A 27243-nucleotide genomic window follows, 5' to 3' on the forward strand; every position below is an offset into this window, starting at 1 on the left:
ATACACACACCAAACTCCCTGACCACATACAGTATACATACACCAAACTCCCTGACTACATACAGTATACATACACCAAACTCCCTGACCACATACAGTATACATACACCAAACACCCTGACCACATACAGTATACATACACCAAACTCCCTGACCACATACAGTATACATACACCAAACTCCCTGACCACATACAGTATACATACACCAAACTCCCTGACCACATACAGTATACATACACCAAACTCCCTGACTACATACAGTATACATACACCAAACTCCCTGACCACATACAGTATACATACACCAAACACCCTGACCACATACAGTATACATACACCAAACTCCCTGACTACATACAGTATACATACACCAAACTCCCTGACCACATACAGTATACATACAGTATACATACACTAAACTCCCTGACCACATACAGTATACATACAGTATACAAGACTGTGGGAAACCTAACTAGTGACTACACTCATGCATCAGGACAGCTCATCAGGAGCTGCTCCCTGGTGAGACGTTGGTTAATTGGTTGTGAATTAAAAGGAACAGAGAGTTATTGACAGGGATCAACAGCAGTAGAACAGCTACAATGGCGCACGCATTAACTCTTAAAGGGTTCTTCAGCTGTCCCCACAGAATAACCCTTTGAAGAACCCTTTTAGTTCCAGGTAGAACCCTTTTGGGTTGCATGTAGAACCCTTTCTACAGAGGGTTCTACATGTCACCAAAAATGTTCTACCTGGATCCAAAAAGAGTTGTACCTGGAGCCAAAAAGGGTTCTCCTATGGGGACAGCTGAAGAACCCTCTTGGAACCCTTTCTTCTAAGAGTGTATAGCTGTAGGACCTAGTATAGCACTGTTTCAGATATTCCTCATGGTATGACCTAGCCTGGCTACACCATGACTCAACACTGTTTCAGATATTCCTCATGGTATGACCTAGCCTGGCTACACCAGGACTGAACACTGTTTCAGATATTCCTCATGGTATGACCTAGCCTGGCTACACCAGGACTGAACACTGTTTCAGATATTCCTCATGGTATGACCTAGCCTGGCTACACCATGACTCAACAGTGTTTCAGATATTCCTCATGGTATGACCTAGCCTGGCTACACCAGGACTGAACATTGTACTTTTGTGTGGTCTAGCCAGACTAGGTAACACCAACCATAAACAAGAATCCCTCAAAAGGATGTCCTCCCAATAACATGCAACAGGGTTACAGTCAAACTATCTATGGTATAACAAGACATTATTTCATTTCCACAACCACCACATAAAAGTCCTCAATCATTTTTATGACACCTAACTCTGCTGTATCAGTACCTAAACTTATACTTGTGTTTCATTGCTTTGCCTAGGCTACAAACCATAACTTCAATACAACAACGGAAATGTTGAATTCCTGTTAGTCACACATAAGCATAGACACAGACTATAACACATCCCCGGCCCAGTGTTGTGGTACTGTAGGGTACTGTGATGTTTGCTGCTGCCTGAACACGCTGGTTTAGTTCCCATAGAGCAGCAGCCTCGTGAGGCAGAGAGAGAGAGCGCCCGTTAAGAACGGGTGAGCGATTAATTAAATAGGTGGCAATTCGTCATAGCTCTGTCGTCTGGCTTCCTCACTCAGGTCTCAGGGTGCCACTTCACTGACTCTGCTGTTATTAATCTCTCTCCCTCTCGTTGTCGTTCTCTCTCTTCACCTCTCTCTTTCTCTTCTAATTTCTCTATCCATTTTTTTCACTTCTCTCTTTTTTCTCTCCATGTTCACCTCTCTTGCTCTGTCGTTCTCTCGCTCTGTCGTTCTCCCTCTCCCTCTTCACCCCTTTCTCTCTCTTTCCCTCCAACTTCACCTCTCTCTCCTTCTTCATCTCTCTCCTTCTCTTTCTCTCACTCTCCTTCTTTGGCTCTGCACCTCTCTCTCTTGATACAGCTCTCTTCATTCTCACCTCTCTTTCTCTCCTGATCTTCCTCTCTATTTAAACTTCTTCCTCGTTATCTCTCTCATTCTCAGTTTCACTTTTCACCCTCAAGTCTGTTGCACATCTTTTTCTCAACACCTCTTATCTTTGTCCTAGAAATAACATTCTCTTTCTCACATCCTCTCATCATGCACCCTCTCTACCTCCATCTTCACATCTATCCATCCCTCTCTCTTTATGTCATTCTACATCGAGGTCACTGTAAGTAACCTAAAGACAAGATGATTTACATACGTACCCAATGCCCACAGCAGTCTCAGAACAGACTAATGGCACAGTGTGTTAATTACATCCCACTGGGCAAACACTGGTTGAATCAATATTGTTTCCATGTCAGTTCAACAAAATGACATTGAACCAATGTGGAATAGACATTGAATTGACGTCTGTGCCCAGTGGGAGTGTGACTAACTCCAAGCTACAACACAGACAAATAGGTATCTAGGCAGCAATATTATTACTCCAAATGAACATTACAGTCAAGCTATCAGTCCAGGTCAGGTGGAATGATATGTCAGCAAAACTACTGTAGTAGAACAAGTAAAAATCAACCATTTAAAAATCAGAAGATTCAAACTCCTTCCATCTTCCAAGGATTCAGCATTCAGGGCTGCAAACATAATTGATTGTGGTCAGCTACTATAGTATAGATTTACCTTCCAACAGAAAAATGGAGCCTGAGGAGGTTAAAGGGGCTTTCTTTCTTCAAGACAGCAGGCGACGTGCAGGAAACAGTTTTATGATAGTTTGGCATACAAAGCACTTCTATTACCTTGAATTGCAGGTTCCCTTATTGAGAACAGAGTGTACATCTTGAAATCTCTTACTCCTGATCCATTGTAATAGAAAGTAGGACATCCCTTATGAAACTCTTATCAAACACAGAACACAGTATTACTGCTCAGAATAAGGGCCAGTCAATTCACTCCACACTCTACTTAAAACTAGCATTGAGTGCAATAACCTCTTTAAGTGAACGCATTTAAAACATGCAATGTTGAAAATAAAACTGGAGTATAATACATTAAAGAACGTAGGGTAATAGCTTTAGAATTGAGGGTTACAATCTTTTTCCTCTTGAAACAAATTGAGGTGAAGTTCTGGTCTGGAGCTGAAGCAGAGTGAATATATCTGCTATAGCCTCAAGGGCAGAACATAGACTTTAATCATAGATTGGACATCAGCATTTGTCCTGACCCCTAGCCTCTCTCTCCCTCTCACTCTCTAGCCACCACAACACATTGAACAAGACCAGAGGTAATATTTGACATATACAGTGCATTCGGAAAGTATTCAGACCCCTTGACTTTTTCCAGATTTTTTTTCGTTACGGCCTTACTCTCAAAAAAATGTCCCTCATCGATCTACACACAATACCCCATAATGATGAAGCGAAAACAGGTTTTTAGAAATTGTTGCAAATGTATTAAAAATAAAAAACAAAATACCTTATTTACATAAGTATTCAGACCCTATTCAGAAACACGATTCTCTGGTCTGATGAAACCAAGATTGAACTCTTTAGCATGAATGTCAAGTGTCACATCTGGAGGAAACCTGGCACCATCCCTACGGTGATGCATGGTGGTGGCAGCATCATGCTGTGGGGGTGTTTTTCAGCAGAGCAAAGTACAGATGAAAACCTGCTCCGGAACTCTCAGGACCTCAGACTAGGGCGAAGGTTCACATTCCAACAGGACAACGACCCTAAGGACACAGCCAAGACTACACAGGAATGGTCTTCGAACAAGTCTCTGAATGTCCTTGAGTGACCCAGCCAGAGCCCGGACTTGAACCGGATCGAACATCTCTGGAAAGGGCTGAAAATAGCTGTGCAGCGACGCTCCTCATCCAACCTGACAGAGCTTGAGAGGATCTGCAAAGAAGAATGGGAGAAACTCCCAAATACAGGTGTGCCGAGCTTGTAGCTTCATACCCAAAAAGACTTGAGGCTGTAATCGCTGCCAAAGGTGCTTTAACAAAGTACTGAGTGAAGGGTCTGAATACTTATTTAAATACGTTTGCAAACATTTCTTAAACAATGCTTTTTCTTTGTCAATACGGGGTATTGTGAGTAAATTGATGGGGATTGTTTTAAAATCCATTTTAGAATAAGGCTGTAACGTAACAAAATGTGGAAAAAGTCAAGGGGTCTGAATACTTCCCGAATGCACTGTAATTACAGTGGTTAAATGTCACTATTTTGACACATTCTAATGAGACCCTGTTGCCCAGACTGGGTAAGTGTCCATCCATAGACCACACAGTAGGGAAGCAGACACATAACATCTGTCTTGTGAATGAACTCACCAATAAGTCTTTCCAGAAATGATGAAGCACTGTAAGTAACCCAACAACACGATGGCTTGTAGGCTATACACCTGAAAGCCACGGCAGTCTCAGTACAGACTAATGGTACAGTGTGTTCATTTAAGTGTGTCTACCCGCAGCTATAACACAGACGTAGTTCTCTAGGCACAATGTGTTCTACTCCAGACACATATTACAGTCAAGCGATCAGCCCAGGTCTGAACTGACCCATACGTCTTTGGATCAGACATGACTGGAATGCATCAATATCTTTCAGAGGTCAGAGAGCCGGGTAACACACAGTATGTCCTAGAGGTCAGAGAGCCGGGTAACACACAGTATGTCCTAGAGGTCAGAGAGCCGTGTCTGTGAAGCAAAGACCATCCCAAATGATGTCCTAGAGGTGGCATCTGTGTAGGAAAGACAGTCCCAAACGATGTCCTAGAGTTGACGGCTACGCAGGAAAGACAGTCCCACATTATGTCCTAGAGGTCACGTCTCCGTAGGAAATAGTCATATTTCAGAACCAGTCATCACCTGGATAAATCCTTCAGGTCTCTCTTTCTGCTTCATTATAATTCACTGGGTGAACAGAAGCCGGATAATTTAAAAGAGGTGAAATTTGAGCTGAGTAACAGAAAATAACATTTCATCCCTTTTTTCATTTGTCTGGCTTTTTATCTCTGTTGATCCAACAGACCGACGTGCGGGCGCACACACACTCGCACAGGCACACACACGCAAGTAGTTCTGTGTTTGTGTGTGCGGCATGGGCACACACACACTGGCACAGACACATGCACACACTCGAGCACACAGATAAGACAAGGTCAATGTGAGATATAAATTAATGACTAGAGCAGCTGAGTACAAAACACAGACTTCAAAACAAAAACTAACTTAGAGTATAACAAACACACACACTGTCATACAAACACAAACAAATACATATTCACACAAAATACATATACGTAGTAAGACAGGCACAACACACACACGCACACAAACAATGCACACACAGTCACACACACTCTCTCTCTAATCTATCCTCTCCCCCTGTCCCTCTTACCGGGCAGGCCAAGGCAGAGCAGGGCGCTGTAGTAGATGACGGGTAGTGGTCCGAGGGGGCAACCCTGGGGAGTGTCGGCCGGCTGCTGCCCCGGGCTCCAGGCACTGCTGTTGGGGGGGGAAGGAGGGTGAAGATGTGGCTGTGCTCCATGGCCCTCCTCTTCCTCCTGGTCCTCGTCCTTAAATGCTCAGGAGTGTGTGAGCTCAGCTCGGCTCGGAGTCGGGGAAGCCCAGAAACACACACACTCTCACAGACCCAGACAGCAGGACTGAGACAGAGAAAGGGAGAGAAAGAGGGAGAGAGGGAGAGAGATAGAGAGGGAGGGAGGGAGGGAGAGGGAGAGAGAGAGAGAGGGTGCTCTGTCCTTGGGTGCCAGTCGGCATAAGTGTGAGGTATGTGTTGAAGCTGGGGTTGCGCGAGCGTTTCTGCGTGTCTGAGTGAGAGAGAAGAAGAGAGAGGGAGACGGAGGGGGGAGAAGAGGCTGTAAGTGTCTGTGTGAGAGAGACAGATGTTGAGACACAGACGACACAGACGGGAAGATAAGATATGATATGTGTGTGTGACAGAGGGAGAGAGGAGGAGGGAGAGAGGAGGAGGAGAGTTGAGAGAGAAAGTAAGTGGGGAGGGAAGATGCTGCATGCATGTGTGACTGAGAGAGAATCAGAATGAACCGAGAGAAAGACAGAGACAGAGAGGATGGAGAGAGAGAAAAAGAGAGATTTAGAGAGGGAGGGGGTTAAGACAGAGAGAGAGAGATGGAGTGAGTGAGACAGGAGGGAGGGGTAGAGAGAGAGCCAGGGCACACTAGAGGAGTGAGTAAGGAGAAGTGAGGGAGCAAAAGAGGGAAAAGCAGACGGGAAGGAGAGGAGAGAGGGATAAAGATGATTTGGATATGTGTGAGTGAGGAGAAGACAGGAAGGCAGTGAGAGTGAGGGAGCGGAGGAAGGAGGAGGAGTGGTTATGTTTCCCTTGTATAGTATAGTACATAGTATAGTCTACACAAAGGACATATCAAATTGGAGGGATGATGAGATGACAGATGGGGGAAGTGTGTGTGTGTGTGTGTGTGTGTGTGTGTGTGTGTGTGTGTGTGTGTGTGTGTGTGTGTGTGTGTGTGTGTGTGTGTGTGTGTGTGTGTGTGTGTGTGTGTGTGTGTGTGTGTGTGTGTGTGTGTGTGTGTGTGTGTGCGTTTGTGTGATTGTGTGTGATTGCTTGTGTGCCAACAAGTTCAATGGTTGTGTGTGCTCACACATGTACACAACACATGTACACACGCACCACTGAACTCCCATCTGTCATTTCGTGTGTGATTGTGTGTGATTGCTCATGTGCCAACAAGTTCAATGGTCATGCGTGTGTACACGTGTTGTGTACATGTGTGGGAACACCTGTGCGCATAGTTAACTAGATATCCTGATTGTCTACAGTGTAAACTATGAGGTAATCTGTGTCATTCTATTTCTATGCTTAATCTAGTGCATAAATCCTGTGTCTCTACATTGAATAACATTTTGAACCAGGGTCCTATTTGTTTGCGTGTCTGAGTGGTATTTGTTTATTCATAACACATATGTATTGCCCTACTTCATACCTTTGCTCGATTCCATAGACAATATATTCATTCTATTTCTATGCTTAATCCTCTGCATAGAAATAGAATCTATTCATTCTATTTATTTGCTTGATTCCATAGAAATACAATCTATTCATTCTATTTATTTGCTTAATCCTCTGCATAGAAATCCTCTGTCTCTACAATTACAGGATGGTCAAAATGTTTGTTCATAACACACATGACTCCACTGCCCTACTTCGATCCATAGAAATACAATCTCTTCATTCCATTTCTATGCTCAATCTTCTGCATACAAATCCTCTTTCTCTACATTTGAATAACATCTTAGCACTACATTGTTTACGGATCCTACATCGTGAGTGAATAGTGAAAATGTGATTCATAACAATGTGTACATATGAATTACAGAATACAAACGATTCACATTGTTGTCAGCTGAACTGAATACATACAGAACATATGACAAACATAATATAATATATTCACTGTAGTTGCAGGTGTGGACATAAAATCAATGTTCAGTGATATCAGGTGTGACTTTGCACAAAAGTGGTTTCGGGTGCTAGGGGTTAGGCCCCCACTGACCTGATTAAATGGATAACACCGTATTGGCACCCTATGTTCCTATGGGTCCTGGTCAAGTAGTGCACTATGTAGTGAATAGGGTGTAATTTGGGACGCAGGTATTATACAGGGGGAGGCTGGCTCACTGCTGAATAAAATATAACACTCACTCACCTGCCAAGCTTTCACAGAATGGAACCTATGGGCAGGGGAGAGAGGGAAGGAAGGAGAGAGAGGAGGGAGGGGTTTAGGAGGGAGGGAGGTGCAGAGAGAGAGAAGAGCGGGAGGAGAAGGAGAGAGAGAAGGAGAGATGAGTGGGAGGGGTAAAGACAGGGAGAGAGAGAAGAAGAGAGAGAATGAGAAAGAGAAAGAGAGAGAAAGTGAAAGAGAGAGAGAGAGAGAGAGAACGGGAGAGAGAGAGAGAGTGAGAACGGGAGAGAGAGAACGGGAGAGAGAGGATGATGTTTGGAGCGGAACTCAGCACAGATGATTAGAGGCTGAAGGAAAAAGGAACATGGTAGGAATCAGGGAGGGATGGAGTGAGGGATGAACGGAGAGATGGAGGGAGAGATGGAGAGGTGTGGGAAGACCAGGGATCCCATCCTGCAGCCTGTTGTGTTCTATCCATCAGATTTGCACTGAGTGAAAGGTTGTATTAATTATGGATGTTCAGTGTAATAGCCAGGCTGTTTGTTTGGTATGCCAGCATAATCAGCTGATTTATAATAATGAAGGGATGGAGAAAGGGAGGATGGAGGGATGGATAAGAGATAAATAGATTGAAGAAGAGAAGGAGTGTGGTTCAAATGCCCTTAATTCTCTTCTCCAACATGGAACATTTACAAAGGCAGGAGGAGTTAGGGAGGGGGCTGCACCAACAGCACAATGAAACGTTAAATAAAATATACACTAAAAGATGTTAATTGATCATGGAGAACGATGGAGAGGGAGAGAGAGAGAGAGAGAGAGAGAGAGAGAGAGAGAGAGAGAGAGAGAGAGAGAAGGTGGATGGGGAGAGGAAGGTAATGTATTAGACGATTAGACTCCCAGCAGCGAGCAGAGCTCTGGAACAGCCAGAGGGTCAGGAGCACTCTGGTCTATAGTGTTAAAAACATTGTCATTACACACTCAACCCTATCAGCCTGAAATGTCTTCACCCAAAGAGCCAAATTGCTAGCTTTTCTGTGGTGCAACTGGGTAAGAACCTTTCAGGGCGCCAGTCAGGTGTGCTTGCGAGGCAGTGGTCCCAGGTTCTAGTCCTGCTGTGAGCTGGAGCAGGACGAAGTGGTACAACTTGGAAAGCAGTGCAACGTCCATTACAACCTGCATAAAAATGCTACACACATCATTACACCCTGCAGAAAAATACTACAACATCATTACACCCTGCATAAAAATACTACAACATCATTACACACTGCATAAAAATACTACAACATCATTACACCCTGCATAACAATACTATACACATCATTACACCCTGCATAAAAATACTATACACATCATTACACCCTGCATAAAAATACTACAACATTATTACACCCTGCATAAAAATACTACAACATCATTACACCCTGCATAAAAATACTATACACATCATTACACCCTGCATAAAAATACTACACACATCATTACACCCTGCATAAAAATACTACAACATCATTACACCCTGCATAAAAATACTACACACATCATTACACCCTGCATAAAAATACTACACACATCATTACACCCTGCATAAAAATACTACAACATCATTACACCCTGCATAAAAATACTACACACATCATTACACCCTGCATAAAAACACTACAACATCATTACACCCTGCATAAAAATACTACACACATCATTAACACCCTGCATAAAATACTACACACATCATTACACCCTGCATAAAAATACTACACACATCATTACACCCAGCAGAAAAATACTACAACATCATTACACCCTGCAGAAAAATACTACACACATCATTACACCCTGCATAAAAATACTACACACATCATTACACCCAGCAGAAAAATACTACAACATCATTACACCCTGCAGAAAAATACTACACACATCATTACACCCTGCATAAAAATACTACAACATTATTACACCCTGCATAAAATACTACAACATCATTACACATTGCATAAAAATACTACATCATTACACCCTGCATAAAAATACTACGACATCATTACACCCTGCATAAAAATACTACACACATCATTACACCCTGCAGAAAAATACTACAACATTATTACACCCTGCATAAAAATACTACACACATCATTACACCCTGCATAAAAATACTATACACATCATTACACCCTGCATAAAAATACTACAACATTATTACACCCTGCATAAAAATACTACAACATCATTACACCCTGCATAAAATACTATACACATCATTACACCCTGCATAAAAATACTACACACATCATTACACCCTGCATAAAAATACTACACACATCATTACACCCTGCATAAAAATACTACAACATCATTACACCCTGCATAGAAAATACTACACACATCATTACACCCTGCATAAAAACACTACAACATCATTACACCCTGCATAAAAATACTACACACATCATTAACACCCTGCATAAAATACTACACACATCATTACACCCTGCAGAAAAATACTACACACATCATTACACCCTGCAGAAAAATACTACACACATCATTACACCCTGCATAAAAATACTACAACATCATTACACCCTGCATAAAAATACTACACACATCATTACACCCAGCAGAAAAATACTACAACATCATTACACCCTGCAGAAAAATACTACACACATCATTACACCCTGCATAAAAATACTACAACATTATTACACCCTGCATAAAATACTACAACATCATTACACCTTGCATAAAAATACTACATCATTACACCCTGCATAAAAATACTACGACATCATTACACCCTGCATAAAAATACTACACACATCATTACACCCTGCAGAAAAATACTACAACATTATTACACCCTGCATAAAAATACTACACACATCATTACACCCTGCATAAAAATACTATACACATCATTACACCCTGCATAAAAATACTACAACATTATTACACCCTGCATAAAACACTACAACATCATTACACCTTGCATAAAAATACTACATCATTACACCCTGCATAAAAATACTACAACATCATTACACCCTGCATAAAAATACTACAACATCATTACACCCTGCATAAAAATACTACAACATCATTACACCCTGCATAAAAATACTACACATTATTACACCCTGCATAAAAATACTACACACATCATTACACCCTGCAGAAAAATACTACACACATCATTACACCCTGCATAAAAATACTACAACATTATTACACCCTGCATAAAAATACTACAACATTATTACACCCTGCATAAAAATACTACAACATCATTACACCCTGCATAAAAATACTACACATTATTACACCCTGCATAAAAATACTACAACATTATTACACCCTGCATAAAATACTACAACATCATTACACCTTGCATAAAAATACTACAACATCATTACACCCTGCAGAAAAATACTACAACATTATTACACCCTGCATAAAAATACTACAACATCATTACACCCTGCATAAAAATATACAACATTATTACACCCTGCATAAAAATACTACAACATCATTACACCCTGCATAAAAATACTACACATTATTACACCCTGCATAACAATACTACAACATTATTACACCCTGCATAAAAATACTACAACATCATTACACCCTGCATAAAAAAACTACACATTATTACACCCTGCATAACAATACTACAACATCATTACACCCTGCATAACAATACTACAGCATTATTACACCCTGCATAAAAATACTACAACATCATTACACCCTGCATAACAATACTACAACATCATTACACCCTGCATAACAATACTACACATTATTACACCCTGCATAACAATACTACAACATTATTACACCCTGCATAAAAATACTACAACATCATTACACCCTGCATAACAATACTACAACATCATTACACCCTGCATAACAATACTACACATTATTACACCCTGCATAACAATACTACACATTATTACACCCTGCATAACAATACTACACATTATTACACCCTGCATAACAATACTACAGCATTATTACACCCTGCATAAAAATACTACAACATCATTACACCCTGCATAACAATACTACAACATCATTACACCCTGCATAACAATACTACACATTATTACACCCTGCATAACAATACTACAACATTATTACACCCTGCATAAAAATACTACAACATCATTACACCCTGCATAAAAAAACTACACATTATTACACCCTGCATAACAATACTACAACATCATTACACCCTGCATAACAATACTACAGCATTATTACACCCTGCATAAAAATACTACACATCATTACACCCTGCATAACAATACTACAACATCATTACACCCTGCATAAAACTACTACACACATCATTACACCCTGCATAAAAATACTACAGACATCATTACACCCTGCATAAAAATACTACACATTATTACACAGGGTGTAATAATGTTGTAGTATCATTACAACACCGTTGACCTCAACGCATCCTGGGAGGTATTATGGTATCTCTCGTCAGTCGTGGCGGCTGGTGGTGGTGTGTCAGGACAGGGCATTAACAGCCTGTGTCACTGTGTGGTCCCTATCGGCTGCCACTATCTCTTCTGGCCCCTGTAGTGACAGCCTGCCTGGCTGCCTGCCTGACAGGCTGGCCTATCGATAGGTCTCCCCAGGGCTGCAGTGACATCTATCTTCCCACTGTCTGTGTTGTTAACACACCCGTTACATCCTCATTACCCACGCCATTAGGAGAGGTACACACACACATACCCTTACGCAGGTACACACACACATATATGCACAGTGTCACTGTCAGACTTACCCAGGCACACTGCCATATCTAGGTATACTCAGGTACTTAATACGGGCACAGATTGGGATGAACATTATGGCCTAACTCACCACAAGTCTCATCATGTGTCACATGTGCACACATTCCTATGGGATAGTGAACATACACTTACAATGCTGTCACAATTGGAACAGGAAAAAATAAAGGAGTGATAGTGAGGGAATCAAAATGGGAAGGGAGAAGGAGTCTGTGAGAGGGAGAGAGGGAGAAGGAGTCTGTGAGAGGGAGAGAGGGAGAAGGAGTCTGTGAGAGGGAGAGAGGGAGAAGGAGTCTGTGAGAGGGAGAGAGGGAAGGAGAGGGAGAAGGAGTCTGTGAGAGGGAGAGAGGGAGAAGGAGTCTGTGAGAGGGAGAGAGGGAGAAGGAGTCTGTGAGAGGGAGAGTGGGAAGGAGAGGGAGAAGGAGTCTGTGAGAGGGAGAGAGGGAAGGAGAGGGAGAAGGAGTCTGTGAGAGGGAGAGTGGGAAGGAGAGGGAGAAGGAGTCTGTGAGAGGGAGAGAGGGAAGGAGAGGGAGAAGGAGTCTGTGAGAGGGAGAGAGGGAAGGAGAGGGAGAAGGAGTCTGTGAGAGGGAGAGAGGGAAGGAGAGGGAGAAGGAGTCTGTGAGAGGGAGAGAGGGAGAAGGAGTCTGTGAGAGGGAGAGAGGGAAGGAGAGGGAGAAGGAGTCTGTGAGAGGGAGAGAGGGAAGGAGAGGGAGAAGGAGTCTGTGAGAGGGAGAGAGGGAGAAGGAGTCTGTGAGAGGGAGAGAGGGAAGGAGAGGGAGAAGGAGTCTGTGAGAGGGAGAGAGGGAGAAGGAGTCTGTGAGAGGGAGAGAGGGAAGGAGAGGGAGAAGGAGTCTGTGAGAGGGAGAGAGGGAAGGAGAGGGAGAAGGAGTCTGGGAGAGGGAGAGAGGGAAGGAGAGGGAGAAGGAGTCTGTGAGAGGGAGAGTGGGAAGGAGAGGGAGAAGGAGTCTGTGAGAGGGAGAGAGGGAGAAGGAGTCTGTGAGAGGGAGAGAGGGAAGGAGAGGGAGAAGGAGTCTGTGAGAGGGAGAGAGGGAGAAGGAGTCTGTGAGAGGGAGAGAGGGAAGGAGAGGGAGAAGGAGTCTGTGAGAGGGAGAGAGGGAGAAGGAGTCTGTGAGAGGGAGAGAGGGAAGGAGAGGGAGAAGGAGTCTGTGAGAGGGAGAGAGGGAAGGAGAGGGAGAAGGAGTCTGGGAGAGGGAGAGAGGGAAGGAGAGGGAGAAGGAGTCTGTGAGAGGGAGAGTGGGAAGGAGAGGGAGAAGGAGTCTGTGAGAGGGAGAGAGGGAAGGAGAGGGAGAAGGAGTCTGTGAGAGGGAGAGAGGGAAGGAGAGGGAGAAGGAGTCTGTGAGAGGGAGAGAGGGAAGGAGAGGGAGAAGGAGTCTGTGAGAGGGAGAGAGGGAGAAGGAGTCTGTGAGAGGGAGAGAGGGAGAAGGAGTCTGTGAGAGGGAGAGTGGGAAGGAGAGGGAGAAGGAGTCTGTGAGAGGGAGAGTGGGAGAGAGGGAGAAGGAGTCTGTGAGAGGGAGAGTGGGAAGGAGAGGGAGAAGGAGTCTGTGAGAGGGAGAGAGGGAAGGAGAGGGAGAAGGAGTCTGTGAGAGGGAGAGAGGGAAGGAGAGGGAGAAGGAGTCTGTGAGAGGGAGAGAGGGAAGGAGAGGGAGAAGGAGTCTGTGAGAGGGAGAGAGGGAGAAGGAGTCTGTGAGAGGGAGAGAGGGAAGGAGAGGGAGAAGGAGTCTGTGAGAGGGAGAGAGGGAAGGAGAGGGAGAAGGAGTCTGTGAGAGGGAGAGAGGGGAAGGAGAGGGAGAAGGAGTCTGTGAGAGGGAGAGAGGGAGAAGGAGTCTGTGAGAGGGAGAGAGGGGAAGGAGAGGGAGAAGGAGTCTGTGAGAGGGAGAGAGGGAGAAGGAGTCTGTGAGAGGGAGAGAGGGAAGGAGAGGGAGAAGGAGTCTGTGAGAGGGAGAGAGGGAAGGAGAGGGAGAAGGAGTCTGGGAGAGGGAGAGAGGGAAGGAGAGGGAGAAGGAGTCTGAGAGAGGGGAAGGAGAGGTAGAAGGAGTCTGGGAGAGGGAGAGAGGGAAGGAGAGGGAGAAGGAGTCTGAGAGAGGGAAGGAGAGGTAGAAGGAGTCTGGGAGAGGGAGAGAGGGAAGGAGAGGGAGCAGGAGTCTGGGAGAGGGAGAGAGAGAAACGAGAGGAAGAAGGAGTCTGGGAGAGGAAGAGAGGGAGAGAGGGAGAAGGAGTCTGGGAGAGGGAGAGAGGGAACGAGAGGAAGAAGGAGTCTGGGAGAGGAAGAGAGGGAGAGAGGGAACGAGAGGGATGATAATGATGTTTGAGGAGGAAGGGTACATAGGAAAACGAAAATAAGTGAGATGTGAGTGAGATGGAGGGATGGGGGAGAGATGGAGAGATGGAGGGAGACCCAGGGATCCCTTCCCTCTGCAGCCTGTTGTGTTCTATCCATCAGCGTTGCCGTGAGCGACAGGTTGTATTTATGATGGATGTTCAGTATAATAGCCTTTGGTTTGGTATGCAGGCATAATCAGCTGCTTAATTCACTGATGCAGGGGGACCCAGGTCTCTCTCTATTATTCTCTCTCTTTGTTTTTCTTCTTACACTCCTTCTTCCCTCCCTCCCTCCAACTCAATTCCCCTCCTTACCCTGCTCTCCACCTCTTTTCTTCTCAATCTCTTCAAAAGAGAAGATGAGAGAGAGTGCCCCTCTTTGAGCGGACATCTTTAAAGAAACAGAAAGCAGGGATGGAGAAGAAACACACCATTTACCATGCATGTCATGTCCATTTACTGTGTTACTGCCTCTCTCTCTCTCTCTCTCTCTCTCTCTCTCTCTCTCTCACACACACTCAACCCCTCCCCCATACACACCTACACCCCCTCTTGGCATTCTCTCAACCAGCTTCACCTGGAATGCTTTTCCAACAGTTTTGAAGGAGTTCCCACATATGCTGAGCACATGTTGGCTGCTTTTCCTTCACTCTGCGGTCCAACTCATCCTAAACCATCTCAATTGGGTTGAGGTCGGGTGATTGTGGAGGCCAGGTCATCTGATGCAGCACTCCATCACTCTCTTTGTTGGTCAAATAGCCCTTACACAGCCTGGAGGTGTGTTGTGTCATTGTCCTTTGAAAAACAAATGACAGTCCCACTATGTGCAAACCAGATGGGATGGCATATCAGTGCAGAATGCTGTGGTAGCCATGCTGGTTAAATAAATCACAGACAGTGTCACCAGCAAAGCACCCCACACCATCCCACCTCCTCCATGCTTCACAGTGGGAACCACACATGCGGAGATCATCCGTTCACCTACTCTGCGTCTCACAAAGACACGGCCATTGGAACCAAAAATCTCAAATTTGGACTCATCAGACCAAAGGACAGATTTCCACCGGTCTAATGTCTGTTGCTCGTGTTTCTTGGCCCAAGCAAGTCTTCTTCTTACTGCTGTGCTTTAGTAGTGGTTTCTTTGCAGTAATTCAACCATGAAGACCTCATTCACACAGTCTCCTATGAACAGTTGATGTTGAGATGTGTCTGTCATTTGAACTCTGTGAAGCATTTATTTTGGCTGCAATTTCTGAGGCTGGTAACTCTTATGAACTTATTCTCTGCAGCAGAGGTAAGTCTGGGTCTTGCTTTCCTGTGGCGGTCCTCATGAGAGCCAGTTTCATCATAGTGCTTGATGGTTTTAGCGACTGCACTTGAAGAAACTTTCAAAGTTCTTGAAATGTTCCGTATTGACTAACGTTCATGTCTTAAAGTAATGATGGACTGTCATTTCTCTTTGCTTATTTGAGCTGTTCTTGCCATATTTGAGCTGTTCTTGGTCTTTTACCAAATAGGGCTATATTCTGTATACCACACATACCTTTTCACAACACAACTGACTAGCTCAAATGCATTAAGAAGGAAAAAATTCCACAAATGAACTTTTAAAAAGGCACACCTGTTAATTGAAATGCATTCCAGGTAACTTCCCCATGAAGATGGTTGAGAGAATGCCAAGAGTGTGCAAAGCTGTCATCAAAGCAAAGGGTGGCTACTCTGAAGAATCTCAAATCTCAAATATATTTTTATTTGTTTAACACTTTTTTGTTTACTACATGATTCCATATGTGTTATTTTATAGTTTTCTACATTCTACAATGTAGAAACTAGTAAAAACAAAGAAAAACCCTGCAATGAGTAGGTGTGTCCAACCTTTTGACTGGAATTGTATTACAACTAGTTATTTATTTATACATATTTCTAATCAGAACGCCGTCCGATGGGAAATCTCCATATCCTGATCATTTGTATATCCACCACCACCTCCAGATCCAGCAGGCTGGGGCACGTTCCCTCTCCCAGCCACAGTGACCCTCTCTGGGCTAGACGAGCTGGGCAGACCAGGCCAGCTCTGGGGATCAGCTGGTGAAGCAGGCCTTTATAATGCCTCTGTTATTGGACTGGAGGAAATAGATCAACACTTAACATTGCAGTCTGCAGCCCTGAGGTCCTAAAATACTGCACACACTCACACCACACACACTCACATGTGTGCACGCACACACACTCACACGTGTGCATAGACACACACTCACACGTGTGCAGACACACACACACACACACTCACACGTGTGCACACACACACACTCACACGTGTGCATACACACACACTCATACAGACAAAGGTAAAGTCCTACTGGTTTGAGATTCAATTCTTGTTTGCCATGTCGCCTGTTTAAGTTAGAATTTTTGTCCAAGCTGACAAGTGATCAAACATCTCCCTCAAATATTATCTCTCTCTCTTTCCTCCTCTCCTCTTCCTCCCTTCCTTTCCCACCTGCCTTCCCTCTCCCTCTTCCTCTCTTCTCTTATTCCCTCTCTATCTCGCCCTTCCTCTCCCCCTTGGTGTTCTTGTTGTTGCTGCTGCTGTCTGGGTCTGTGTGCATTTGCCCTCTCACATTGATCTATAATGGACGGATTTCCATCTCGTTTGATGCCCGACTTCAAAGCCACTGTGATTATGATTCCGATCACACCGGCGAAGTAAAATGGAATTATCATTGGCACCAGGGAGAGTCAGGAGAGAAGGTCAGGGTTGGCTGGGGTAGAGGTAGTGTGGAGCTCCCTAACACGGAGGGCAAACTAATGGGACGAAGGGAGGGTGGGAGGGAGGGAGGGAGGTAGAGAAGGAAGAAAAGAGGGAGAGTTGTCCTGATGTCCTTTCTATATTATTTGATAGAGCATTGAGCTTATAACTCCAGAATAGTGGGTTTGATTCACAGGACCACCAATACGTGGTCCTGTGAAAAACCTCAGCTAAATGGCATATATTGTTTATATATTATGAGATGCAGGAAGGAAGAGGCGAGGGAGGGAGGGAGAGGATAGAGAGAAGGGTTGGGTGGGCTACTTTCTAAATGTAATTGATTACAGTTACTAGTTATGTCCAAAACTGTAATCAGTAACATAACTTGGATTACCCAAACACAATAACTTAATCTGATTACTTTTGGATTACTTTCCCTTTAAGAGGCAATATTAGAAGAAGACAAAAGTAATTCATTTAACGCATTTGGTGTGTCATCATAGTGGTCTCTGACATTTTTTTGTCCATTAAAATTACAACAAATTGATCAGAATTTCAGTGTAGACCTTGTTAATGTTGTAAATTACTATTGTAGCTGGAAACAGCAGATTTTTTAATGGAATATCTACATAGGGGTACAGAGGCCCATTATCAGCAACCATCACTCCTGTGTTCCAATGGCACATTGTGTTAGCTAATCCAAGTTTATAATTTTGTGCTGATTAAAGAAGCAATTAAACTGGCCTTCTTTAGACTAGTTTAGTATCTGGAGCATCAGCATTTGTGGGTTCGATTACAAGCTAAAATGGCCAGAAACAAAGCATTTTCTTCTGAAACTCGTCAGTCTATTCTTGTTCAGAGACATGAAGGCTATTCCATGCGAGAAATTGTCAAGAAACTGAAGATCTCGTAAAATGCTGTGTGCTACTCCCTTCACAGAACAGCTCAAATTGGCTCTAACCAGAATAAAATAGGAGTTGGAGACCCCGGTGCACAAGTGAGCAAGAGGACAAGTACATTAGTGTGTCTAGTTTGAGAAACAGACGCCTCACAAGTCCTCAACTGGCAGCTTCATTAAATAGTACCCAGAAAACACCAGTCTCAACTTCAACAGTGAAGAGGCCTACATAAGAACCATAGGATAATATTAACAATGTGTATAAACACTGGATGACTGACAGGGGGCGCTGTTTTGAAGCCACTACGAAGCCATTTTAGTATTTCTCCTCCAGTGTAAAATTAGTATTTCTCCAATGTAAAACAAAAAGATTTTGGAAGCTATAGAAATGCATTTATTAAAGTTTACATTGATTTTTGCCAAGTATATTCTACTACACCTTAATGCATACTTTTAAATTATATTATGTGAACTAAACATACAAATCAAGATTTTTTTTAGAGAGTACTAATGTTACTGTCCCAACTAGAGAAAAAAATACTAATGCATGTAATTTTGTCCTTGAAGCATTGGAGAACTGCTCCTTCTCAGGAGTACCAATATGGCGGCTGCTTCAAACCTCTCAATGGCCAGTACATACAGTAGCATCAACAATCCATGATCGGGTTACAGTAGAACGGGTTACAGTAGAACGGACCAATACAGTATAGTAGCTTACATACAGTATTTGTATTAATGGCTTTGCATAAAGTATCCAAGACCGCCCTCACGTGGTTGATTACACACGTCGTAGTGGCCTGAAAAAGCAACATTGGAGTGTGATGCTGTCAACCTCTACTGCGATCTCAGAGCCGAGGATCCACACGGTGAACTGCGTGTCGGGACCAGAGAGAGAACCAACCGAACAGGCTTCTGTCATCCTTCTCATTCCGCCCAAGCCCCGGCTGAAGTCCGTCGCGGTAGGTTATACCGTGCATTTTTTACCGTTCTAATCATCATGCGTTTTGCCGCGCCCTGAATAGCGGTCCATCTCTCCAATAATGGGATACGCGTTGCGATTTAGGTAGCATAATATAGCGTGGATGCATGATAGGCCTCTATATTTTCAAGTATCGTTTAAGATCCATACATTCGTATGTTTTTAGCAGTTTGTGGTAGCCCAAGCTTTTACAGCATCATGTCTGATTAGTCTGATCGTGTCATATGTTGTTTTATAGCCGACAGCAGCATCATTCACAACATGAAACCAGTTCATATTCATGTTGGACTAAATAATAACACACAGGCCTGTTTGGTTTGTTCTGTTACAGCCAATCTATTAAACTAACTATTTGACTAGGCTTAATACCAATGAATCTAGTTTGTTTTGGGTGTTTGATGTAATCCCTCTTTGTTGTTTACGATTGGAAATGGATGAAACAACAATAAACTGGGTTTAATACCACGCGATGGCAGCATTGTAACCAAGTCCGGGGTTCTTGAGAAAATGCATTGTCACTGTTCTGATGGGATCATCTGATGTCTTAACTCTATTAAACAAACAGGTTGATTTTGAGGTATTTTTATATATAGAGAGAGGAAGCTGCAAGACTGAAGTTTAAGATGTTAATGATGATCCCAAGATCCAAAGGCTTTACACAACACTCACAACAATTAGTCTTCATCCTCTTGTTTTGTAGGTGACTCTGATCCTGCACATAAAATGACCCTCCTCTTTGAAGCTCATCCTGACTGATCGTTATGTCATCTGTGATGTCTATGTCAGAATGTGGGAATCTCTGAACTCTGGTCCTTGTTGTTTTTAGGTGTGAACTTTGAACTCTGCTGAGGTGATCTGACAGGATTAGACAGACAAACAGCCAGACAGACTCAGACAGACTGTCCTCTAGCTGCCACCATGGGCTCCCTCGCCACCACTGCCACCCTGCTGTCCTTACTGCTACTGGGAGCTGTGACGGCCAGACTAGACACTAAAAACACCAAGACAGGTAAGGGACCAGGGACACGATGTTGCTGGCTGGTGGCCCTGAGCAACACATTTGACATTTGAGTCATTTAGCAGATGCTCTTATCCAGAGCGACTTGCAGGAGTAATTACAGTAGGGTTATTTACCTTGCTCTAGGGCACTTCGACAGATTTATCACCTAGTTGGCTCGGGGATTCAAACCAGCGACCTTTCGGATTCTGGCCCAACGCACTTAACCATTAGGCTTCCTGCCGCCCCAACAAAAGGGCTCAGAGGGACTTTCCTTGGATGGTTATTTTCCCTGTATGGCCAATCCAGCCAGTAATGAAAATGTATTATTTAGGGGCTCACTGGGTTCCAAAGCTCTTAACATTGAAAGGAGGAACTCACATCCACTAGACAGGACACCAGGACAGGGAAGGGAAGGGGCCTGTTTATCCACTATACAGGACACCAGGACAGTTAAGGGGCCTGTTTATCCACTAGACAGGACACCAGGACAGTTAAGGGGCCTGTTTATCCACTATACAGGACACCAGGACAGGGAAGGGGCCTGTTTATCCACTAGACAGGACACCAGGACAGGGAAGGGGCCTGTTTATCCACTATACATGACACCAGGACAGTTAAGGGGCCTGTTTATCCACTAGACAGGACACCAGGACAGGGAAGGGGCCTGTTTATCCACTAGACAGGACACAAGGACAGGGAAGGGGCCTGTTTATCCACTAGACAGGACACCAGGACAGGGAAGGGGCCTGTTTATCCAGTAGACAGGACACCAGGACAGGGAAGGGGCCTGTTTATCCACTAGACAGGACACCAGGACAGGGAAGGGGCCTGTTTATCCACTAGACAGGACACCAGGACAGGGAAGGGGCCTGTTTATCCACTAGACAGGACACCAGGACAGGGAAGGGGCCTGTTTATCCACTAGACAGGACACCAGGACAGGGAAGGGAAGGGGCCTGTTTATCCACTAGACAGGACACCAGGACAGCTAAGGGGCCTGTTTATCCACTAGACAGGACACCAGGACAGGGAAGGGAAGGGGCCTGTTTATCCACTAGACAGGACACCAGGACAGGTAAGGGGCCTGTTTATCCACTAGACAGGACACCAGGACAGGGAAGGGAAGGGGCCTGTTTATCCACTAGACAGGACACCAGGACAGGGAAGGGAAGGGGCCTGTTTATCCACTAGACAGGACACCAGGACAGGTAAGGGCCTGTTTATCCACTAGACATGACACCAGGACAGGGAAGGGGCCTGTTTATCCACTAGACAGGACACCAGGACAGGTAAGGGCCTGTTTATCCACTAGACATGACACCAGGACAGGGAAGGTAAGGGGCCTATTTATCCACTAGACAGGACACCAGGACAGGTAAGGGGCCTATTTATCCACTAGACAGGACACCAGGACAGGTAAGGGAAGGGGCCTGTTTATCCACTAGACAGGACACCAGGACAGGTAAGGGAAGGGGCCTGTTTATCCACTAGACATGACACCAGGACAGGTAAGGGAAGGGGCCTGTTTATCCACTAGACAGGACACCAGGACAGGTAAGGGAAGGGGCCTGTTTATCCACTAGACATGACACCAGGACAGGGAAGGGCCTGTTTATCCACTAGACAGGACACCAGGACAGGGAAGGGACCTGTTTATCCACTAGACATGACACCAGGACAGGTAAAAGGGGCCTGTTTATCCACTAGACAGGACACCAGGACAGGTAAGGGAAGGGGCCTGTTTATCCACTAGACAGGACACCAGGACAGGTAAGGGAAGGGGCCTGTTTATCCACTAGACATGACACCAGGACAGGTAAGGGAAGGGGCCTGTTTATCCACTAGACAGGACACCAGGACAGGTAAGGGAAGGGGCCTGTTTATCCACTAGACATGACACCAGGACAGGGAAGGGCCTGTTTATCCACTAGACAGGACACCAGGACAGGGAAGGGACCTGTTTATCCACTAGACATGACACCAGGACAGGTAAAAGGGGCCTGTTTATCCACTAGACAGGACACCAGGACAGGTAAGGGAAGGGGCCTGTTTATCCACTAGACATGACACCAGGACAGGGAAGGGCCTGTTTATCCACTAGACATGACACCAGGACAGGTAAAAGGGGCCTGTTTATCCACTAGACATGACACCAGGACAGGTAAAAGGGGCCTGTTTATCCACTAGACAGGACACCAGGACAGGTAAGGGAAGGGGCCTGTTTATCCACTAGACATGACACCAGGACAGGGAAGGGACCTGTTTATCCACTAGACATGACACCAGGACAGGTAAAAGGGGCCTGTTTATCCACTAGACAGGACACCAGGACAGGTAAGGGAAGGGCTTGTTTATCCACTAGACAGGACACCAGGACAGGTAAGGGAAGGGCCTGTTTATCCACTAGACAGGACACCAGGACAGGTAAGGGGCCTGTTTATCCACTAGACAGGACACCAGGACAGGTAAGGGAAGGGCCTGTTTATCCACTAGACAGGACACCAGGACAGGTAAGGGGCCTGTTTATCCACTAGACAGGACACCAGGACAGGTAAGGGAAGGGCTTGTTTATCCACTAGACAGGACACCAGGACAGGGAAGGGGCCTGTTTATCCACTAGACCGGACACAAGGACAGGGAAGGGGCCTGTTTATCCACTAGACAGGACACCAGGACAGGGAAGGGAAGGGGCCTGTTTATCCACTAGACAGGACACCAGGACAGGGAAGGGGCCTGTTTATCCACTAGACAGGACACCAGGACAGGGAAGGGGCCTGTTTATCCACTAGACAGGACACAAGGACAGGGAAGGGAAGGGGACTGTTTATCCACTAGACAGGACACCAGGACAGGGAAGGGGCCTGTTTATCCACTAGACAGGACACAAGGACAGGACAGGGAAGGGGACTGTTTATCCACTAGACAGGACACCAGGACAGGGAAGGGGCCTGTTTATCCACTAGACAGGACACCAGGACAGGGAAGGGGCCTGTTTATCCACTAGACAGGACACAAGGACAGGACAGGGAAGGGGACTGTTTATCCACTAGACAGGACACCAGGACAGGGAAGGGGCCTGTTTATCCACTAGACAGGACACCAGGACAGGGAAGGGGCCTGTTTATCCACTAGACAGGACACCAGGACAGGTAAGGGGCCTGTTTATCCACTATACAGGACACAAGGACAGGGAAGGGGCCTGTTTATCCACTATACAGGACACAAGGACAGGGAAGGGGCCTGTTTATCCACTATACAGGACACCAGGACAGGTAAGGGAAGAGGCCTGTTTATCCACTAGACAGGACACCAGGACAGGGAAGGGGCCTGTTTATCCACTATACAGGACACAAGGACAGGTAAGGGAAGAGGCCTGTTTATCCACTAGACAGGACACCAGGACAGGTAAGGGAAGGGGCCTGTTTATCCACTAGACAGGACACCAGGACAGGTAAGGGAAGGGGCCTGTTTATCCACTATACAGGACACCAGGACAGGTAGGGGAAGAGGCCTGTTTATCCACTAGACAGGACACCAGGACAGGTAAGGGAAGGGGCCTGTTTATCCACTAGACAGGACACCAGGACAGGGAAGGGAAGGGGACTGTTTATCCACTAGACAGGACACCAGGACAGGTAAGGGAAGGGGCCTGTTTATCCACTAGACAGGACACCAGGACAGGGAAGGTAAGGGGCCTATTTATCCACTAGACAGGACACCAGGACAGGGAAGGGGCCTGTTTATCCACTAGACAGGACACCAGGACAGGGAAGGGGCCTGTTTATCCACTAGACATGACACCAGGACAGGGAAGGGGCCTGTTTATCCACTATACAGGACACCAGGACAGGGAAGGGGCCTGTTTATCCACTAGACAGGACACCAGGACAGGGAAGGGGCCTGTTTATCCACTAGACAGGACACCAGGACAGGACAGGGAAGGGGCCTGTTTATCCACTAGACAGGACACCAGGACAGGGAAGGGGCCTGTTTATCCACTAGACAGGACACCAGGACAGGGAAGGGGCCTGTTTATCCACTATACAGGACACCAGGACAGGGAAGGGGCCTGTTTATCCACTAGACAGGACACCAGGACAGGGAAGGGGCCTATTTATCCACTAGACAGGACACCAGGACAGGGAAGGGAAGGGGCCTGTTTATCCACTAGACAGGACACCAGGACAGGTAAGGGAAGGGGCCTGTTTATCCACTAGACAGGACACCAGGACAGGTAAGGGAAGGGGCCTGTTTATCCACTAGACAGGACACCAGGACAGGTAAGGGAAGGGGCCTGTTTATCCACTAGACAGGACACCAGGACAGGTAAGGGAAGGGGCCTGTTTATCCACTAGACATGACACCAGGACAGGTAAGGGAAGGGGCCTGTTTATCCACTAGACAGGACACCAGGACAGGGAAGGGAAGGGGACTGTTTATCCACTAGACAGGACACCAGGACAGGTAAGGGAAGGGGCCTGTTTATCCACTAGACAGGACACCAGGACAGGGAAGGTAAGGGGCCTATTTATCCACTAGACAGGACACCAGGACAGGGAAGGGGCCTGTTTATCCACTAGACAGGACACCAGGACAGGGAAGGGGCCTGTTTATCCACTATACAGGACACCAGGACAGGGAAGGGGCCTGTTTATCCACTAGACAGGACACCAGGACAGGGAAGGGGCCTGTTTATCCACTAGACATGACACCAGGACAGGGAAGGGAAGGGGCCTGTTTATCCACTATACAGGACACCAGGACAGGGAAGGGGCCTGTTTATCCACTAGACAGGACACCAGGACAGGGAAGGGGCCTGTTTATCCACTAGACAGGACACCAGGACAGGGAAGGGGCCTGTTTATCCACTAGACAGGACACAAGGACAGGGAAGGGGCCTGTTTATCCACTAGACAGGACACAAGGACAGGGAAGGGGCCTGTTTATCCACTAGACAGGACACCAGGACAGGTAAGGGGCCTGTTTATCCACTAGACATGACACCAGGACAGGGAAGGGCCTGTTTATCCACTAGACATGACACCAGGACAGGTAAAAGGGGCCTGTTTATCCACTAGACAGGACACCAGGACAGGTAAGGGAAGGGGCCTGTTTATCCACTAGACATGACACCAGGACAGGGAAGGGCCTGTTTATCCACTAGACATGACACCAGGACAGGTAAAAGGGGCCTGTTTATCCACTAGACATGACACCAGGACAGGTAAAAGGGGCCTGTTTATCCACTAGACAGGACACCAGGACAGGTAAGGGAAGGGGCCTGTTTATCCACTAGACATGACACCAGGACAGGGAAGGGACCTGTTTATCCACTAGACATGACACCAGGACAGGTAAAAGGGGCCTGTTTATCCACTAGACAGGACACCAGGACAGGTAAGGGAAGGGAGAAGGAGTCTGTGAGAGGGAGAGAGGGAAGGAGAGGGAGAAGGAGTCTGTGAGAGGGAGAGAGGGAGAAGGAGTCTGTGAGAGGGAGAGAGGGAAGGAGAGGGAGAAGGAGTCTGTGAGAGGGAGAGAGGGAGAAGGAGTCTGTGAGAGGGAGAGAGGGAAGGAGAGGGAGAAGGAGTCTGTGAGAGGGAGAGAGGGAAGGAGAGGGAGAAGGAGTCTGGGAGAGGGAGAGAGGGAAGGAGAGGGAGAAGGAGTCTGTGAGAGGGAGAGTGGGAAGGAGAGGGAGAAGGAGTCTGTGAGAGGGAGAGAGGGAAGGAGAGGGAGAAGGAGTCTGTGAGAGGGAGAGAGGGAAGGAGAGGGAGAAGGAGTCTGTGAGAGGGAGAGAGGGAAGGAGAGGGAGAAGGAGTCTGTGAGAGGGAGAGAGGGAGAAGGAGTCTGTGAGAGGGAGAGAGGGAGAAGGAGTCTGTGAGAGGGAGAGTGGGAAGGAGAGGGAGAAGGAGTCTGTGAGAGGGAGAGTGGGAGAGAGGGAGAAGGAGTCTGTGAGAGGGAGAGTGGGAAGGAGAGGGAGAAGGAGTCTGTGAGAGGGAGAGAGGGAAGGAGAGGGAGAAGGAGTCTGTGAGAGGGAGAGAGGGAAGGAGAGGGAGAAGGAGTCTGTGAGAGGGAGAGAGGGAAGGAGAGGGAGAAGGAGTCTGTGAGAGGGAGAGAGGGAGAAGGAGTCTGTGAGAGGGAGAGAGGGAAGGAGAGGGAGAAGGAGTCTGTGAGAGGGAGAGAGGGAGAAGGAGTCTGTGAGAGGGAGAGAGGGAGAAGGAGTCTGTGAGAGGGAGAGTGGGAAGGAGAGGGAGAAGGAGTCTGTGAGAGGGAGAGTGGGAGAGAGGGAGAAGGAGTCTGTGAGAGGGAGAGTGGGAAGGAGAGGGAGAAGGAGTCTGTGAGAGGGAGAGAGGGAAGGAGAGGGAGAAGGAGTCTGTGAGAGGGAGAGAGGGAAGGAGAGGGAGAAGGAGTCTGTGAGAGGGAGAGAGGGAAGGAGAGGGAGAAGGAGTCTGTGAGAGGGAGAGAGGGAGAAGGAGTCTGTGAGAGGGAGAGAGGGAAGGAGAGGGAGAAGGAGTCTGTGAGAGGGAGAGAGGGAAGGAGAGGGAGAAGGAGTCTGTGAGAGGGAGAGAGGGAAGGAGAGGGAGAAGGAGTCTGTGAGAGGGAGAGAGGGAGAAGGAGTCTGTGAGAGGGAGAGAGGGAAGGAGAGGGAGAAGGAGTCTGTGAGAGGGAGAGAGGGAGAAGGAGTCTGTGAGAGGGAGAGAGGGAAGGAGAGGGAGAAGGAGTCTGTGAGAGGGAGAGAGGGAAGGAGAGGGAGAAGGAGTCTGGGAGAGGGAGAGAGGGA

General features: G+C 46.2%; 1 pseudogene; it reads left to right on the forward strand.

Annotated features, from left to right (window-relative positions):
• Positions 1 to 19142: 19142 nt before the first annotated feature.
• The window catches only part of LOC135538474 (coagulation factor X-like), a 40870-nt pseudogene continuing 32769 nt past the window's right edge, over positions 19143 to 27243 (forward strand).

This window comes from Oncorhynchus masou, unplaced genomic scaffold (genome assembly GCF_036934945.1).
Source record: "Oncorhynchus masou masou isolate Uvic2021 unplaced genomic scaffold, UVic_Omas_1.1 unplaced_scaffold_971, whole genome shotgun sequence".
Lineage (NCBI taxonomy): Eukaryota > Metazoa > Chordata > Actinopteri > Salmoniformes > Salmonidae > Oncorhynchus > Oncorhynchus masou.